Below are 18,803 nucleotides of genomic sequence, written 5' to 3' on the forward strand. Positions count from 1 at the left end.
CCGTTAACAGCCGAGCGCGCCAACAAATTGAGACACGAAGGCACGAAACATACTGAACTATCCCTATTTACTAGTTAGCTAATTCAATTTCAATGTTTTTAACACCATATCTGACTATGCAGGTAAACGTAGTTTCAAGACTAAATCTACCGTTGCTTTTACAATTATCGTGACATTGGGAACCATAAGCAGTGGTAGCACTATCTGTTTCATCTGATCAAAGAATTTGTTCATTGCGTCCCCGGGTGGGCTTGAACCACCAACCTTTCAGTTAACGGCCGAACGCGCTAACCAATTGCGCCACGGAGACATGAAACTTACTGAAGTTTCCCTATTTACAAGTTGACTCATTTACTTTCATTTATTTCTAATAGCACATCTGATGATGCCAGTAAACATGGCTACAACAGTAACACTACCGTTTCTCTTACAGTTAACGTGACATTAGGAATAAGAGGCAGTGATAGCACTCTCTGATTTTTCTGATGGACATACTTGTTCATCGCTTCCCCGGGTGGGTTTGAACCACCAACCTTTCCGTTAACAGCCGAACGCGCTTACCAATTGCGGCACGCAGACACGAAACATACTGAAATATCCCTATTTACTAGTTAGCTAATTCAATTTCAATGTTTTTAACACCACATCTGACTATGCAGGTAAACGTAGTTTCAAGACTAAAACTACCGTTGCTTTTACAATTATCGTGACATTAGGAATCATAAGCAGTGGTAGCACTATCTGTTTGATCTGATCGAAGTATTTGTTCATTGCGTCCCCGGGTGGGCTTGAACCACCAACCTTTCGGTTAACAGCCGAACGCGCTAACCAATTGCGCCACGGAGACATGAAACTTACTGAAGTTTCCCTATTTACAAGTTATCTCATTTACTTTTATTTATTTTTAATAGCACATCTGATGATGCCAGCAAACATGGTTACAACAGTAACACTACCGTTGCTCTTACAGTTAACGTGACATTAGGAATAAGAGGCAGTGATAGCACTCTCTGATTTTTCTGATGGACATACTTGTTCATCGCTTCCCCGGGTGGGCGTGAACCACCAACCTTTCCGTTAACAGCCGAGCGCGTCAACAAATTGAGACACAAAGCCACGAAACATACTGAACTATTCCTATTTACTAGTTAGCCAATTCAATTTCAATGTTTTTAACACCATATCTGACTATGCAGGTAAACGTAGTTTCAAGACTAAATCTACCGTTGCTTTTACAATTATCGTGACATTGGGAACCATAAGCAGTGGTAGCACTATCTGTTTCATCTGATCAAAGAATTTGTTCATTGCGTCCCCGGGTGGGCTTGAACCACCAACCTTTCAGCTAACGGCCGAACGCGCTAACCAATTGCGCCACGGAGACATGAAACTTACTGAAGTTTCCTTATTTACAAGTTGACTCATTTACTTTCATTTATTTCTAATAGCACATCTGATGATGCCAGTAAACATGGCTACAACAGTAACACTACCTTTTCTCTTACAGTTAACGTGACATTAGGAATAAGAGGCAGTGATAGCACTCTCTGATTTTTCTGATGGACATACTTGTTCATCGCTTCCCCGGGTGGGTTTGAACCACCAACCTTTCCGTTAACAGCCGAACGCGCTTACCAATTGCGGCACGGAGACACGAAACATACTGAAATATCCCTATTTACTAGTTAGCTAATTCAATTTCAATGTTTTTAACACCACATCTGACTATGCAGGTAAACGTAGTTTCAAGACTAAAACTACCGTTGCTTTTACAATTATCGTGACATTAGGAATCATAAGCAGTGGTAGCACTATCTGTTTGATCTGATCGAAGTATTTGTTCATTGCGTCCCCGGGTGGGCTTGAACCACCAACCTTTCGGTTAACAGCCGAACGCGCTAACCAATTGCGCCACGGAGACATGAAACTTACTGAAGTTTCCCTATTTACAAGTTATCTCATTTACTTTTATTTATTTTTAATAGCACATCTGATGATGCCAGCAAACATGGTTACAACAGTAACACTACCGTTGCTCTTACAGTTAACGTGACATACTTGTTCATCGCTTCCCCGGGTGGGCTTGAACCACCAATCTTTCCGTTAACAGCCGAACGCGCTAACCAATTGCGGCACTAAGACACGAAACATACTGAAGTATCCCTATTTACTAGTTAGCTAATTCAATTTCAATGTTTTTAACACCAGATCTGACTATGCAGGTAAACGTAGTTTCAAGACTAAAACTACCGTTGCTTTTACAATTATCGTGACATTAGGAATCATAAGCAGTGGTAGCACTATCTGTTTGATCTGATCGAAGTATTTGTTCATTGCGTCCCCGGGTGGGCTTGAACCACCAACCTTTCGGTTAACAGCCGAACGCGCTAACCAATTGCGCCACGGAGACATGAAACTTACTGAAGTTTCCCTATTTACAAGTTATCTCATTTACTTTTGTTTATTTTTAATAGCACATCTGATGATGCCAGCAAACATGGTTACAACAGTAACACTACCGTTGCTCTTACAGTTAACGTGACATTAGGAATAAGAGGCAGTGATAGCACACTCTGATTTTTCTGATGGACATACTTGTTCATCGCTTCCCCGGGTGGGCTTGAACCACCAATCTTTCCGTTAACAGCCGAACGCGCTAACCAATTGCGGCACTAAGACACGAAACATACTGAAGTATCCCTATTTACTAGTTAGCTAATTCAATTTCAATGTTTTTAACACCAGATCTGACTATGCAGGTAAACGTAGTTTCAAGACTAAAACTACCGTTGCTTTTACAATTATCGTGACATTAGGAATCATAAGCAGTGGTAGCACTATCTGTTTCATCTGATCGTAGAATTTGTTCATTGCGTCCCCGGGTGGGCTTCAACCACCAACCTTTCCGTTAACAGCCGAACGCGCTAACCAATTGCGCCACGGAGACATGAAACTTACTGAAGTTTCCCTATTTACAAGTTGACACATTTACTTTCATTTATTTCTAATAGCACATCTGATGATGCTAGTAAACATGGCTACAACAGTAACACTACCGTTGCTCTTACAGTTAACGTGACATTAGGAATAAGAGGCAGTGATAGCACTCTCTGATTTTTCTGATGGACATACTTGTTCATCGCTTCCCCGGGTGGGCGTGAACCACCAACCTTTCCGTTAACAGCCGAGCGCGCCAACAAATTGAGACACGAAGGCACGAAACATACTGAACTATCCCTATTTACTGGTTAGCTAATTCAATTTCAATGTTTTTAACACCATATCTGACTATGCAGGTAAACGTAGTTTCAAGACTAAAACTACCGTTGCTTTTACAATTATCGTGACATTGGGAACCATAAGCAGTGGTAGCACTATCTGTTTCATCTGATCAAAGAATTTGTTTATTGAGTCCCCGGGTGGGCTTGAACCACCAACCTTTCGGTTAACAGCCGAACGCGCTAACCAATTGCGCCACGGAGACATGAAACTTTCTGAAGTTTCCCTATTTACAAGTTATCTCATTTACTTTTGTTTATTTTTAATAGCACATCTGATGATGCCAGCAAACATGGTTACAACAGTAACACTACCGTTGCTCTTACAGTTAACGTGACATTAGGAATAAGAGGCAGTGATAGCACTCTCTGATTTTTCTGATGGACATTCTTGTTCATCGCTTCCCCGGGTGGGCTTGAACCACCAATCTTTCCGTTAACAGCCGAACGCGCTAACCAATTGCGGCACTAAGACACGAAACATACTGAAGTATCCCTATTTACTAGTTAGCTAATTCAATTTCAATGTTTTTAACACCAGATCTGACTATGCAGGTAAACGTAGTTTCAAGACTAAAACTACCGTTGCTTTTACAATTATCGTGACATTAGGAATCATAAGCAGTGGTAGCACTATCTGTTTCATCTGATCGTAGAATTTGTTCATTGCGTCCCCGGGTGGGCTTGAACCACCAACCTTTCAGTTAACGGCCGAACGCGCTAACCAATTGCGCCACGGAGACATGAAACTTACTGAAGTTTCCCTATTTACATGTTGACTCATTTACTTTCATTTATTTCTAATAGCACATCTGATGATGCCAGTAAACATGGCTACAACAGTAACACTACCGTTTCTCTTACAGTTAACGTGACATTAGGAATAAGAGGCAGTGATAGCACTCTCTGATTTTTCTGATTGACATACTTGTTCATCGCTTCCTCGGGTAGGTTTGAACCACCAACCTTTCCGTTAACAGCCGAACGCGCTTACCAATTGCGGCACGGAGACACGAAACATACTGAAATATCCCTATTTACTAGTTAGCTAATTCAATTTCAATGTTTTTAACACCACATCTGACTATGCAGGTAAACGTAGTTTCAAGACTAAAACTACCGTTGCTTTTACAATTATCGTGACATTAGGAATCATAAGCAGTGGTAGCACTATCTGTTTGATCTGATCGAAGTATTTGTTCATTGCGTCCCCGGGTGGGCTTGAACCACCAACCTTTCGGTTAACAGCCGAACGCGCTAACCAATTGCGCCACGGAGACATAAAACTTACTGAAGTTTCCCTATTTAAAAGTTGGCTTATTTACTTTCATTTATTTTTAATAGCACATCTGATGATGCCAGTAAACATGACTACAAGAGTAACACTACCGTTGCTCTTACAAATAACGTGACATTAGGAATAGGAGGCAGTGATAGCACTCTCTGATTCTTCTGATGGACATATTTGCTCATCGCTTCCCCGTTTGGGCTTGAACCACCAACCTTTCCGTTAACAGCCGAACGCGCTTACCAATTGCGGCGCAGAGACGCGAAACATACTGAAATATCCCTATTTACTAGTTAGCTAATTCAATTTCAATGTTTTTAACACCACATCTGACTATGCAGGTAAACGTAGTTACAAGACTAAAACTACCGTTGTTTTTGCAATTATCGTGACATTAGGAATCATAAGCAGTTGTAGCGCTATCTGTTTCATCTGATCAAAGTATTTGTTCATTGCGTCCCCGGGTGGGCTTGAACCACCAACCTTTCGGTTAACAGCCGAACGCGCTAAATAAATTGCGCCACGGAGACATGAAACTTACTGAAGTTTCCCTATTTACAAGTTGGCTCATTTACTTTCATTTATTTTTAATAGCACATCTGATGATGCCAGTAAACATGGCTACAAGAGTAACACTACCGTTGCTCTTACAGTTAACGTGACATTAGGAATAAGAGGCAGTGATAGCACTCTCTGGTTCTTCTGATGGACATATTTGTTCATCGCCTCCCCGGGTGGGCTTGAACCACCAACCTTTCCGTTAACAGCCGAACGCGCTAACCAATTGCGGCACTAAGACACGAAACATACTGAAGTATCCCTATTTACTAGTTAGCTAATTCAATTTCAATGTCTTTAACTCCACATCTGACTATGCAGGTAAACGTAGTTTCAAGACTAAAACTACCGTTGCTTTTACAATTATCGTGACATTAGGAATCATAAGCAGTTGTAGCACTAACTGTTTCATCTGATCGAAGTATTTGTTCATTGCGTCCCCGGGTGGGCTTGAACCACCAACCTTTCCGTTAACAGCCGAAAGCGCTAACCAATTGCGCCACGGAGACATGAAACTTACTGAAGTTTCCCTATTTACAAGTTGACACATTTACTTTCATTTATTTCTAATAGCACATCTGATGATGCCAGTAAACATGGCTACAACAGTAACACTACCGTTGCTCTTACAGTTAACGTGACGCAGTGATAGCACTCTCTGATTTTTCTGATGGACATACTTGTTCATCGCTTCCCCAGGTGGGCTTGAACCACCAACCTTTCCGCTAACAGCCGAACGCGCCAACAAATTGAGACACGAAGGCACGAAACATACTGAAGTATCCCTATTTACTAGTTAGCTAATTCAATTTCAATGTTTTTAACACCATATCTGACTATGCAGGTAAACGTAGTTTCAAGACTAAAACTACCGTTGCTTTTACAAATACCGTGACATTAGGAATCATAAGCAGTGGTAGCGCTATCTGTTTCATCTGATGGAAGTATTTGTTCATTGCGTCCCCGGGTGGGCTTGAACCACCAACCTTTCGGTTAACAGCCGAACGCGCTAACCAATTGCGCCACGGAGACATGAAACTTACTGAAGTTTACCTATTTACAAGTTGGCTCATTTACTTTCATTTATTTTTAATAGAACATCTGATGATGCCAGTAAACATGTCTACAAGAGTAACACTACCGTTGCTTTTACAGTTAACGTGACATTAGGAATAAGAGGCAGTGATAGCACTCTCTGATTCTTCTGATGGACATATTTGCTCATCGCTTCCCCGGGTGGGCGTGAACCACCAACCTTTCAGTACACAGGCGAACGCGCTAACCAATTGCGGCACGGAGACACGAAACATACTGAAGTATCCCTATTTATTAGTTAGCTAATTCAATTTCAATGTTTTTAACACCACATCTGACTATGCAGGTAAACGTAGTTTCAAGACTAAAACTACCGTTGCTTTTACAATTATCGTGACATTAGGAATCATAAGCAGTGGTAGCACTATCTGTTTCATCTGATCAAAGAATTTGTTCATTTTGTCCCCGGGTGGGCTTGAACCACCAACCTTTCGGTTAACAGCCGAACGCGCTAACCAATTGCGCCACGGAGACATGAAACTTACTGATGTTTCCCTATTTACAAGTTGACTCATTTACTTTCATTTATTTCTAATAGCACATCTGATGATGCCAGTAAACATGGCTACAACAGTAACACTACCGTTTCTCTTACAGTTAACGTGACATTAGGAATAAGAGGCAGTGATAGCACTCTCTGATTTTTCTGATGGACATACTTGTTCATCGCTTCCCCGGGTGGGCTTGAACCACCAAACTTTCCGTTAACAGCCGAACGCGCCAACAAATTGCGCTACGGAGACGCGAAACTTTCTGAAGTATCCCTATTCACTAGTAGGCTAATTCAATTTCAGTTTTCTTAACAGCACATCTGACTATGCAGGTAAACATAGTTTCAAGACTAAAACTACCGTTGCTTTTACAATTATCGTGACATTAGGAATCAGAAGCAGTGGTAGCACTATCTGTTTCGTCTGATCGAAGTATTTATTCATTGCGTCCCCGGGTGGGCTTGAACCACCAACCTTTCCATTAACAGCCGAACGCGCTAACCAATTGCGCCACGGAGACATGAAACTTACTAAAATTTCCCTATTTACAAGTTGACTCATTTACTTTCATTTATTTCTAATAGCACATCTGATGATGCCAGTAAACATGGCTACAACAGTAACACTACCGTTTCTCTTACAGTTAACGTGACATTAGGAATAAGAGGCAGTGATAGCACTCTCTGATTTTTCTGATGGACATACTTGTTCATCGCTTCCCCGGGTGGGTTTGAACCACCAACCTTTCCGTTAACAGCCGAACGCGCTTACCAATTGCGGCACGGAGACACGAAACATACTGAAATATCCCTATTTACTAGTTAGCTAATTCAATTTCAATGTTTTTAACACCACATCTGACTATGCAGGTAAACGTAGTTTCAAGACTAAAACTACCGTTGCTTTTACAATTATCGTGACATTAGGAATCATAAGCAGTGGTAGCACTATCTGTTTGATCTGATCGAAGTATTTGTTCATTGCGTCCCCGGGTGGGCTTGAACCACCAACCTTTCGGTTAACAGCCGAACGCGCTAACCAATTGCGCCACGGAGACATAAAACTTACTGAAGTTTCCCTATTTAAAAGTTGGCTTATTTACTTTCATTTATTTTTAATAGCACATCTGATGATGCCAGTAAACATGACTACAAGAGTAACACTACCGTTGCTCTTACAAATAACGTGACATTAGGAATAGGAGGCAGTGATAGCACTCTCTGATTCTTCTAATGGACATATTTGCTCATCGCTTCCCCGGGTGGGCTTGAACCACCAACCTTTCCGTTAACAGCCGAACGCGCTAACCAATTGCGGCACTAAGACACGAAACATACTGAAGTATCCCTATTTACTAGTTAGCTAATTCAATTTCAATGTCTTTAACTCCACATCTGACTATGCAGGTAAACGTAGTTTCAAGACTAAAACTACCGTTGCTTTTACAATTATCGTGACATTAGGAATCATAAGCAGTTGTAGCACTAACTGTTTCATCTGATCGAAGTATTTGTTCATTGCGTCCCCGGGTGGGCTTGAACCACCAACCTTTCCGTTAACAGCCGAAAGCGCTAACCAATTGCGCCACGGAGACATGAAACTTACTGAAGTTTCCCTATTTACAAGTTGACACATTTACTTTCATTTATTTCTAATAGCACATCTGATGATGCCAGTAAACATGGCTACAACAGTAACACTACCGTTGCTCTTACAGTTAACGTGACGCAGTGATAGCACTCTCTGATTTTTCTGATGGACATACTTGTTCATCGCTTCCCCGGGTGGGCTTGAACCACCAACCTTTCCGCTAACAGCCGAACGCGCCAACAAATTGAGACACGAAGGCACGAAACATACTGAAGTATCCCTATTTACTAGTTAGCTAATTCAATTTCAATGTTTTTAACACCATATCTGACTATGCAGGTAAACGTAGTTTCAAGACTAAAACTACCGTTGCTTTTACAATTACCGTGACATTAGGAATCATAAGCAGTGGTAGCGCTATCTGTTTCATCTGATGGAAGTATTTGTTCATTGCGTCCCCGGGTGGGCTTGAACCACCAACCTTTCAGTTAACAGCCGAACGCGCTAACCAATTGCGCCACGGAGACATGAAACTTACTGAAGTTTACCTATTTACAAGTTGGCTCATTTACTTTCATTTATTTTTAATAGAACATCTGATGATGCCAGTAAACATGTCTACAAGAGTAACACTACCGTTGCTTTTACAGTTAACGTGACATTAGGAATAAGAGGCAGTGATAGCACTCTCTGATTCTTCTGATGGACATATTTGCTCATCGCTTCCCCGGGTGGGCGTGAACCACCAACCTTTCAGTACACAGGCGAACGCGCTAACCAATTGCGGCACGGAGACACGAAACATACTGAAGTATCCCTATTTATTAGTTAGCTAATTCAATTTCAATGTTTTTAACACCACATCTGACTATGCAGGTAAACGTAGTTTCAAGACTAAAACTACCGTTGCTTTTACAATTATCGTGACATTGGGAATCATAAGCAGTGGTAGCGCTATCTGTTTCATCTGATGGAAGTATTTGTTCATTGCGTCCCCGGGTGGGCTTGACCACCAACCTTTCGGTTAACGGCCGAACGCGCTAACCAATTGCGCCACGGAGACATGAAACTTACTGAAGTTGCCCTATTTACAAGTTGGCTCATTTACTTTCATTTATTTTTAATAGAACATCTGATGATGCCAGTAAACATGGCTACAAGAGTAACACTACCGTTGCTTTTACAGTTAACGTGACATTAGGAAAAAGAGGCAGTGATAGCACTATCTGTTTTATCTCATCATAGAATTTGTTCATTGCGTCCCCGGGTGGGCTTGAACCACCAACCTTTCGGTTAACAGCCGAACGCGCTAACCAATTGCCCCACGGAGACATGAATTTACTGAAGTTTCCCTATTTACAAGTTGGCTCATTTACTTTCATTTATTTTTAATAGCACAAATGATGATGCCAGTAGACATGGCTACCAGTGTAACACTACCGTTGCTCTTACAGTTAACGTGACTTTAGGAATAAGAGGCAGTGATAGCACTCTCTGATTCTTCTAATGGACATATTTGTTCATCGCTTCCCCGGGTGGGTTTAAACCACCAACCTTTCCGTTAACAGCCGAACGCGCTAACCAATTGCGGCACGGAGACACGAAACATACTGAAGTATCCCTATTTATTAGTTAGCTAATTCAATTTCAATGTTTTTAACACCACATCTGACTATGCAGGTAAACGTAGTTTCAAGACTAAAACTACCGTTGCTTTTACAATTATCGTGACATTAGGAATCATAAGCAGTGGTAGCGCTATCTGTTTCATCTGATGGAAGTATTTGTTCATTGCGTCCCCGGGTGGGCGTGAACCACCAACCTTTCCATTAACAGCCGAACGCGCTAACCAATTGCGGCACTAAGACACGAAACATACTGAAGTATCCCTATTTACTAGTTAGCTAATTCAATTTCAATGTTTTTAACACCACATCTGACTATGCAGGTAAACGTAGTTTCAAGACTAAAACTACCGTTGCTTTTACAATTATCGTGACATTAGGAATGATAAGCAGTGGTAGCGGTATCTGTTTCATCTGATGGAAGTGTTTGTTCATTGCGTCCCCGGGTGGGCTTGAACCACCAACCTTTCGGTTAACAGCCGAACGCGCTAACCAATTGCACCACGGAGACATGAAACTTACTGAAGTTTCCCTATTTACAAGTTGGCTCATTTAGTTTCATTTATTTTTAATAGCACATCTGATGATGCCAGTAAACATGGCTACAAGAGTAACACTACCGTTGCTCTTACAGTTAACGTGACCTTAGGAATAAGAGGCAGTGATAGCACTCTCTGATTCTTCTGATGGACATATTTGTTCATCGCCTCCCCGGGTGGGCTTGAACTACCAACCTTTCCATTAACAGCTGAACGCGCTAACCAATTGCGCACGAAGACACGAAACATACTGAAGTATCCTTATTTACTAGTTAGCTAATTCAATTTCAATGTTTTTAACACCACATCTGACTATGCAGTAAACGTAGTTTCAAGACTAAAACTACCGTTGCTTTTACAATTATCGTGACATTAGGAATCATAAGCAGTGGTAGCACTATCTGTTTCATCTGATCGAAGTATTTGTTCATTGCGTCCCCGGGTGGGCTTGAACCACCAACCTTTCGGTTAACAGCCGAACGCGCTAACCAATTGCGCCACGGAGACATGAAACTTACTGAAGTTTCCCTATTTACAAGTTGGCTCATTTACTTTCATTTATTTTTAATAGCACATCTGATGATGCCAGTAAACATGGCTACAACAGTAACACTACCGTTGCTCTTACAGTTAACGTGACATTAGGAATAAGAGGCAGTGATAGCACTCTCTGACTTTTCTGATGGACATACTTGTTCATCGCTTCCCCGGGTGGGCTTGAACCACCAACCTTTCCGTTAACAGCCGAAAGCGCTAACCAATTGCGGCACGGAGACACGAAACATACTGAAGTATCCCTATTTACTAGTTAGCTAATTCAATTTCAATGTTTTTAACACCACATCTGACTATGCAGGTAAACGTAGTTTCAAGACTAAAACTATCGTTGCTTTTACAATTATCGTGACATTAGGAATCATAAGCAGTGGTAGCACTGTCTGTTTCATCTGATCGAAGTATTTGTTCATTGCGTCCCCGGATGGGCTTGAACCACCAACCTTTCGGTCAACAGCCGAACGCGCTAACCAATTGGTCCACGGAGACATGAAAGTTACTGAAGTTTCCCTATTTACAAGTTGGCTCAATTACTTTCATTTATTTTAATAGCACATCTGATGATGCCAGTAAACATGGCTACAAGAGTAACACTACCGTTGCTCTTACAGTTAACGTGACATTAGGAATAAGAGACAGTGATAGCACTCTCTGATACTTCTGATGGACATATTTGTTCATCGCCTCCCCGCGTGGGCTTGAACCACCAACCTTTCCGTTAACAGCCGAACGCGCTAACCAATTGCGCACGAAGACACGAAACATACTGAAGTATCCTTACTTACTAGTTAGCTAATTCAATTTCAATGTTTTTAACACCACATCTGACTATGCAGTAAACGTAGTTTCAAGACTAAAACTACCGTTGCTTTTACAATTATCGTGACATTAGGAATCATAAGCAGTGGTAGCACTATCTGTTTCATCTGATCAAAGTATTTGTTCATTGCGTCCCCGGATGGGCTTGAACCATCACCCTTTCTGTCAACAGCCGAACGCGCTAACCAATTGCTCCACGGAGACATGAAAGTTACTGAAGTTTCCCTATTTACAAGTTGGCTCAATTACTTTCATTTATTTTAATAGCACATCTGATGATGCCAGTAAACATGGCTACAAGAGTAACACTACCGTTGCTCTTACAGTTAACGTGACATTAGGAATAAGAGACAGTGATAGCACTCTCTGATTCTTCTGATGGACATATTTGTTCATCGCCTCCCCGGGTGGGCTTGAACCAACAACCTTTCCGTTAACAGCCGAACGCGCTAACCAATTGCGGCACTAAGACACAAAGCATACTGAAGTATCCCTATTTACTAGTTAGCTAATTCAATTTCAATGTTTTTAACACCACATCTGACTATGCAGGTAAACGTAGTTTCAAGACTAAAACTGCTGTTGCTTTTACAATTATCGTGACATTAGGAATCATAAGCAGTGGTAGCACTATCTGTTTCATCTGATCAAAGTATTTGTTCATTGCGTCCCCGGGTGGGCTTGAACCACCAACCTTTCGGTTAACAGCCGAACGCGCTAACCAATTGCGCCACGGAGACATGAAACTTACTGAAGTTTCCCTATTTACAAGTTGACTCATTTACTTTTATTTATTTTTAATAGCACATCTGATGATGCCAGTAAACATGGCTACAAGAGTAACACTACCGTTGCTCTTACAGTTAACGTGACATTAGGAATAAGAGGCAGTGATAGCACTCTGTGATTCTTCTGATGGACATATTTGTTCATCGCCTCCCCGGGTGGGCTTGAACCACCAACCTTTCCTTTAACAGCCGAACGCGCTAACCAATTGCGGCACTAAGACACGAAACATACTGAAGTATCCCTATTTACTAGTTAGCTAATTCAATTTCAATGTTTTTAACACCACGTCTGACTATGCAGGTAAACGTAGTTTCAAGACTAAAACTACCGTTGCTTTTACAATTATCGTGACATTAGGAATCATAAGCAGTGGTAGCACTATCTGCTTTATCTGATCGAAGTATTTGTTCATTGCGTCCCCGGGTGGGCTTGAACCACAAACCTTTCGGTTAACAGCCGAACGCGCTAACCAATTGCGCCACGGAGACATGAAACTTACTGAAGTTTCCCTATTTACAAGTTGGCTCATTTACTTTCATTTATTTTTAATAGCATATCTGATGATGCCAGTAAACATGGCTACAAGAGTAACACTACCGTTGCTCTTACAGTTAACGTGACATTAGGAATAAGAGGCAGTGATAGCACTCTCTGATTCTTCTGATGGACATATTTGTTCATCGCTTCCCCGGGTGCGCTTGACCCACCAGCCTTTCCGTTAACAGCCGAACGCGCTAACCAATTGCGGCACGAAGACACGAAACATACTGAAGTATCCCTATTTACTAGTTAGCTAATTCAATTTCAATGTTTTTAACACCACATCTGACTATGCAGGTGAACGTAGTTTCAAGAAAGAAACTACTGTTGCTTTTACAATTATCGTGACATTGGGAATCATAAGCAGTGGTAGCACTAACTGTTTCATCTGATCGAAGTATTTGTTCATTGCGTCCCCGGGTGGGCTTGAACCGCCAACCTTTCGTTTAACAGCCGAACGCGCTAACCAATTGCGCCACGGAAACATGAAACTTACTGAAGTTTCCCTATTTACAAGTTGGCTCATTTACTTTCATTTATTTTTAATAGCACATCTGATGATGCCAGTAAACATGGCTACAAGAGCAACACTACCGTTGCTCTTACAGTTAACGTGACATTAGGAATAAGAGGCAGTGATAGCACTCTCTGATTCTTCTGATGGACATATTTGTTCATCGCCTCCCCGGGTGCGCTTGACCCACCAGCCTTTCCGTTAACAGCCGAACGCGCTAACCAATTGCGGCACGAAGACACGAAACATACTGAAGTATCCCTATTTACTAGTTAGCTAATTCAATTTCAATGTTTTTAACACCACATCTGACTATGCAGGTGAACGTAGTTTCAAGAAAGAAACTACTGTTGCTTTTACAATTATCGTGACATTGGGAATCATAAGCAGTGGTAGCACTAACTGTTTCATCTGATCGAAGTATTTGTTCATTGCGTCCCCGGGTGGGCTTGAACCGCCAACCTTTCGTTTAACAGCCGAACGCGCTAACCAATTGCGCCACGGAAACATGAAACTTACTGAAGTTTCCCTATTTACAAGTTGGCTCATTTACTTTCATTTATTTTTAATAGCACATCTGATGATGCCAGTAAACATGGCTACAAGAGCAACACTACCGTTGCTCTTACAGTTAACGTGACATTAGGAATAAGAGGCAGTGATAGCACTCTCTGATTCTTCTGATGGACATATTTGTTCATCGCCTCCCCGGGAGGGCTTGAACCACCAACCTTTCCGTTAACAGCCGAATGCGCTAACCAATTGCGCACGAAGACACGAAAGATACTGAAGTATCCCTATTTACTAGTTAGCTAATTCAATTTCAATGTTTTTAACACCACATCTGACTATGCAGTAAACGTAGTTTCAAGACTAAAACTACCGTTGCTTTTACAATTATCGTGAAATTAGGAATCATAAGCAGTGGTAGCACTATCTGTTTCATCTGAGCGAAGTGTTTGTTCATTGCGTCCCCGGGTGGGCTTGAACCACCAACCTTTCGGTTAACATCCGAACGCGCTAACCAATTGCGCCACGGAGACATGAAACTTACTGAAGTTTCCCTATTTACAAGTTGGCTCATTTACTTTCATTTATTTTTAATAGCACATCTGATGATGCCAGTAAACATGGCTACAACAGTAACACTACCGTTGCTCTTACAGTTACCGTGACATTAGGAATAAGAGGCACTGATAGCACTCTCTGATTTTTCTGATGGACATACTTGTTCATCGCTTTCCCGGGTGGGCTTGAACCACCAACCTTTCCGTTAACAGCCGAAAGCGCTAACCAATTGCGGCACGGAGACACGAAACATACTGAAGTATTCCTATTTACTCGTTAGCTAATTCAATTTCAATGTTTTTAACACCACATCTGACTATGCAGGTAAACGTAGTTTCAAGACTAAAACTACCGTTGCTTTTACAATTATCGTGACATTAGGAATCATAAGCAGTGGTAGCACTATCTGTTTCATCTGATCGAAGTATTTGTTCATTGCGTCCCCGGATGGGCTTGAACCACCAACCTTTCGGTCAACAGCCGAACGCGCTAACCAATTGCTCCACGGAGACATGAAAATTACTGAAGTTTCCCTATTTACAAGTTGGCTCATTTACTTTCATTTATTTTTAATAGCATATCTGATGATGCCAGTAAACATGGCTACAAGAGTAACACTACCGTTGCTCTTACAGTTAACGTGACATTAGGAATAAGAGGCAGTGATAGCACTCTCTGATTCTTCTGATGGACATATTTGTTCATTGCTTCCCCGGGTGCGCTTGACCCACCAACCTTTCCGTTAACAGCCGAACGCGCTAACCAATTGCGGCACGAAGACACGAAACATACTGAAGTATCCCTATTTACTAGTTAGCTAATTCAATTTCAATGTTTTTAACACCACATCTGACTATGCAGGTAAACGTAGTTTCAAGACTAAAACTACTGTTGCTTTTACAATTATCGTGAAATTAGGAATCATAAGCAGTGGTAGCACTATCTGTTTCATCTGATCGAAGTGTTTGTTCATTGCGTCCCCGGGTGGGCTTGAACCACCAACCTTTCGGTTAACATCCGAACGCGCTAACCAATTGCGCCACGGAGACATGAAACTTACTGAAGTTTCCCTATTTACAAGTTGGCTCATTTACTTTCATTTATTTTTAATAGCACATCTGATGATGCCAGTAAACATGGCTACAACATTAACACTACCGTTGCTCTTACAGTTAACGTGACATTAGGAATAAGAGGCACTGATAGCACTCTCTGATTTTTCTGATGGACTTACTTGTTCATCGCTTTCCCGGGTGGGCTTGAACCACCAACCTTTCCGTTAACAGCCGAAAGCGCTAACCAATTGCGGCACGGAGACACGAAACATACTGAAGTATCCCTATTTACTAGTTAGCTAATTCAATTTCAATGTTTTTAACACCACATCTGACTATGCAGGTAAACGTAGTTTCAAGACTAAAACTACCGTTGCTTTTACAATTATCGTGACATTAGGAATCATAAGCAGTGGTAGCACTATCTGTTTCATCTGATCGCAGTATTTGTTCATTTCGTCCCCGGATGGGCTTGAACCACCAACCTTTCGGTCAACAGCCGAACGCGCTAACCAATTGCTCCACGGAGACATGAAAATTACTGAAGTTTCCCTATTTACAAGTTGGCTCAATTACTTTCATTTATTTTAATAGCACATCTGATGATGCCAGTAAACATGGCTACAAGAGTAACACTACCGTTGCTCTTACAGTTAACGTGACATTAGGAATAAGAGGCAGTGATAGCACTCTGTGATTCTTCTGATGGACATATTTGTTCATCGCCTCCCCGGGTGGGCTTGAACCACCAACGTTTCCTTTAACAGCCGAACACGCTAACCAATTGCGGCACTAAGACACGAAACATACTGAAGTATCCCTATTTACTGGTTAGCTAATTCAATTTCAATGTTTTTAACACCAGATCTGACTATGCAGGTAAACGTAGTTTCAAGACTAAAACTACCGTTGCTTTTACAATTATCGTGACATTAGGAATCATAAGCAGTGGTAGCACTTTTTGTTTCATCTGATCGAAGTGTTTGTTCATTGCGTCCCCGGGTGGGCTTGAACCACCAACCTTTCGGTTAACAGCCGAACGCGCTAACCAATTGCGCCACGGAGACATGAAACTTACTGAAGTTTCCCTATTTGCAAGTTGGCTCATTTAATTTTGTTTATTTTTAATAGCACATCTGATGATGCCAGTAAACATGGTTACAACAGTAACACTACCGTTGCTCTTACAGTTAACGTGACATTAGGAATAAGAGGCAGTGATAGCACTCTCTGATTTTTCTAATGGACATACTTGTTCATCGCTTCCCCGGGTGAGCTTGAACCACCAACCTTTCCGTTAACAGCCGAAAGCGCTAACCAATTTCGGCACGGAGACACGAAACATACTGAAGTATCCCTATTTGCTAGTAAGCTAATTCAATTTCAATGTTTCTAACACCACATCTGACTATGCAGGTAAACGTAGTTTCAAGACTAAAACTACCGTTGCTTTTACAATTATCGTGACATTAGAAATCATAAGCAGTGGTAGCACTATATGCTTTATCTGATCGAAGTATTTGTTCATTGCGTCACCGGGTGGGCTTGAACCACCAACCTTTCGGTTAACAGCCGAACGCGCTAACCAATTGCGCCACGGAGACATGAAACTTACTGAAGTTTCCCTATTTACAAGTTGGCTCATTTTCTTTCGTTTATTTTTAATAGCACATCTGATGATGCCAGTAAACATGGTTACAACAGTAACACTCCTGTTGCTCTTACAGTTAACGTGACATTAGGAATAAGAGGCAGTGATAGCACTCTCTGATTTTACTGATGGACATACTTGTTCATCGCTTCCCCGGGTGGTCTTGAACCACCAACCTTTCCGTTAACAGCCGAACGCGCTAACCAGTTGCGGCACGAAGACACGAAACATACTGAAGTATCCCTATTTATTAGTTAGCTAATTCAATTTCAATGTTTTTAACACCATATCTGACTATGCAGGTAAACGTAGTTTCAAGACTAAAACTACCGTTGCTTTTACAATTATCGTGACATTAGGAATCATAAGCAGTGGTAGCACTATCTGTTTCATCTGATCGAAGTATTTGTTCATTGCGTCCCCGCGTGGGCTTGAACCACCAACCTTTCGGTTAACAGCCGAACGCGCTAACCAATTGCGCCACGGAGACATGAAACTTACTGAAGTTTCCCTATTTACAAGTTGGCTCGTTTGCTTTCATTTATTTTTAATAGAACATCTGATGATGCCAGTAAACATGGCTACAAGAGTAACACTACCGTTGCTTTTACAGTTAACGTGACATTAGGAATAAGAGGCAGTGATAGCACTCTCTGATTTTTCTGATAGACATACTTGTTCATCGTTTCCCCGGGTGGGCTTGAACCACCAAACGTTCCGTTAACAGCCGAACGCGACAACTAATTGCGCTACGGAGACGCGAAACTTACTGAAGTATCCCTATTCACTAGTAGGCTAATTCAATTTCAGTGTTCTTAACAGCACATCTGACTATGCAGGTAAACGTAGTTTCAAGACTAAAACTACCGTTGCTTTTACAATTATCGTGACATTAGGAATCATAAGCAGTTGTAGCACTATCTGTTTCATCTGATCGAAGTATTTGTTCATTGCGTCCCCGGGTGGGCTTGAACCACCAACCTTTCGGTTAACAGCCGAACGCGCTAACGAATTGCACCACGGAGAGATGAAACTTACTGAAGTTTCCCTATTTACAAGTTGCCTCATTTACTTTCATTTATTTTTAATAGCACATCTGATGATGCCAGTAAACATGGCTACAAGAGTAACACTACCGTTGCTCTTACAAATAACGTGACATTAGGAATAAGAGGCAGTGATAGCACTCTCTGATTCTTCTGATGGACATATTTGTTCACCGCCTCCCCGGGTGGGCTTGAACCACCAACCTTTCCGTTAACAGCCGAACGCGCTAACCAATTGCGGCACTAAGACACGAAACATACTGAAGTATCCCTATTTACTAGTTAGCTAATTCAATTTCAAT

The 18,803-nt window shown here is 41.5% G+C and overlaps 14 non-coding genes across 14 annotated transcripts; all 14 read right to left on the reverse strand.

The window, feature by feature from the left end:
- Positions 1–773: 773 nt before the first annotated feature.
- On the reverse strand, positions 774–847 carry Trnan-guu (transfer RNA asparagine (anticodon GUU)). Its single transcript has one exon. It is a non-coding gene; the product is annotated as a tRNA-Asn (tRNA).
- A 1,000-nt stretch (positions 848–1,847) lies between these two features.
- Positions 1,848–1,921, reverse strand: Trnan-guu (transfer RNA asparagine (anticodon GUU)). Its single transcript has one exon. It is a non-coding gene; the product is annotated as a tRNA-Asn (tRNA).
- A 415-nt stretch (positions 1,922–2,336) lies between these two features.
- Positions 2,337–2,410, reverse strand: Trnan-guu (transfer RNA asparagine (anticodon GUU)). The gene has a single exon. It is a non-coding gene; the product is annotated as a tRNA-Asn (tRNA).
- A 1,000-nt stretch (positions 2,411–3,410) lies between these two features.
- Positions 3,411–3,484, reverse strand: Trnan-guu (transfer RNA asparagine (anticodon GUU)). Its single transcript has one exon. It is a non-coding gene; the product is annotated as a tRNA-Asn (tRNA).
- Positions 3,485–4,484: 1,000 nt separating this feature from the next.
- Trnan-guu (transfer RNA asparagine (anticodon GUU)) lies at positions 4,485–4,558 on the reverse strand. The gene has a single exon. It is a non-coding gene; the product is annotated as a tRNA-Asn (tRNA).
- A 1,524-nt stretch (positions 4,559–6,082) lies between these two features.
- Positions 6,083–6,156, reverse strand: Trnan-guu (transfer RNA asparagine (anticodon GUU)). The gene has a single exon. It is a non-coding gene; the product is annotated as a tRNA-Asn (tRNA).
- Positions 6,157–6,619: 463 nt separating this feature from the next.
- Positions 6,620–6,693, reverse strand: Trnan-guu (transfer RNA asparagine (anticodon GUU)). Its single transcript has one exon. It is a non-coding gene; the product is annotated as a tRNA-Asn (tRNA).
- A 1,000-nt stretch (positions 6,694–7,693) lies between these two features.
- On the reverse strand, positions 7,694–7,767 carry Trnan-guu (transfer RNA asparagine (anticodon GUU)). The gene has a single exon. It is a non-coding gene; the product is annotated as a tRNA-Asn (tRNA).
- A 986-nt stretch (positions 7,768–8,753) lies between these two features.
- Trnan-guu (transfer RNA asparagine (anticodon GUU)) lies at positions 8,754–8,827 on the reverse strand. Its single transcript has one exon. It is a non-coding gene; the product is annotated as a tRNA-Asn (tRNA).
- A 1,535-nt stretch (positions 8,828–10,362) lies between these two features.
- On the reverse strand, positions 10,363–10,436 carry Trnan-guu (transfer RNA asparagine (anticodon GUU)). The gene has a single exon. It is a non-coding gene; the product is annotated as a tRNA-Asn (tRNA).
- A 461-nt stretch (positions 10,437–10,897) lies between these two features.
- On the reverse strand, positions 10,898–10,971 carry Trnan-guu (transfer RNA asparagine (anticodon GUU)). Its single transcript has one exon. It is a non-coding gene; the product is annotated as a tRNA-Asn (tRNA).
- Positions 10,972–12,504: 1,533 nt separating this feature from the next.
- On the reverse strand, positions 12,505–12,578 carry Trnan-guu (transfer RNA asparagine (anticodon GUU)). The gene has a single exon. It is a non-coding gene; the product is annotated as a tRNA-Asn (tRNA).
- A 4,219-nt stretch (positions 12,579–16,797) lies between these two features.
- Trnan-guu (transfer RNA asparagine (anticodon GUU)) lies at positions 16,798–16,871 on the reverse strand. Its single transcript has one exon. It is a non-coding gene; the product is annotated as a tRNA-Asn (tRNA).
- Positions 16,872–17,334: 463 nt separating this feature from the next.
- On the reverse strand, positions 17,335–17,408 carry Trnan-guu (transfer RNA asparagine (anticodon GUU)). Its single transcript has one exon. It is a non-coding gene; the product is annotated as a tRNA-Asn (tRNA).
- Positions 17,409–18,803: the final 1,395 nt, after the last annotated feature.

Source organism: Hydractinia symbiolongicarpus, chromosome 11, assembly GCF_029227915.1.
Source record: "Hydractinia symbiolongicarpus strain clone_291-10 chromosome 11, HSymV2.1, whole genome shotgun sequence".
NCBI classification, from domain to species: Eukaryota; Metazoa; Cnidaria; class Hydrozoa; order Anthoathecata; family Hydractiniidae; genus Hydractinia; species Hydractinia symbiolongicarpus.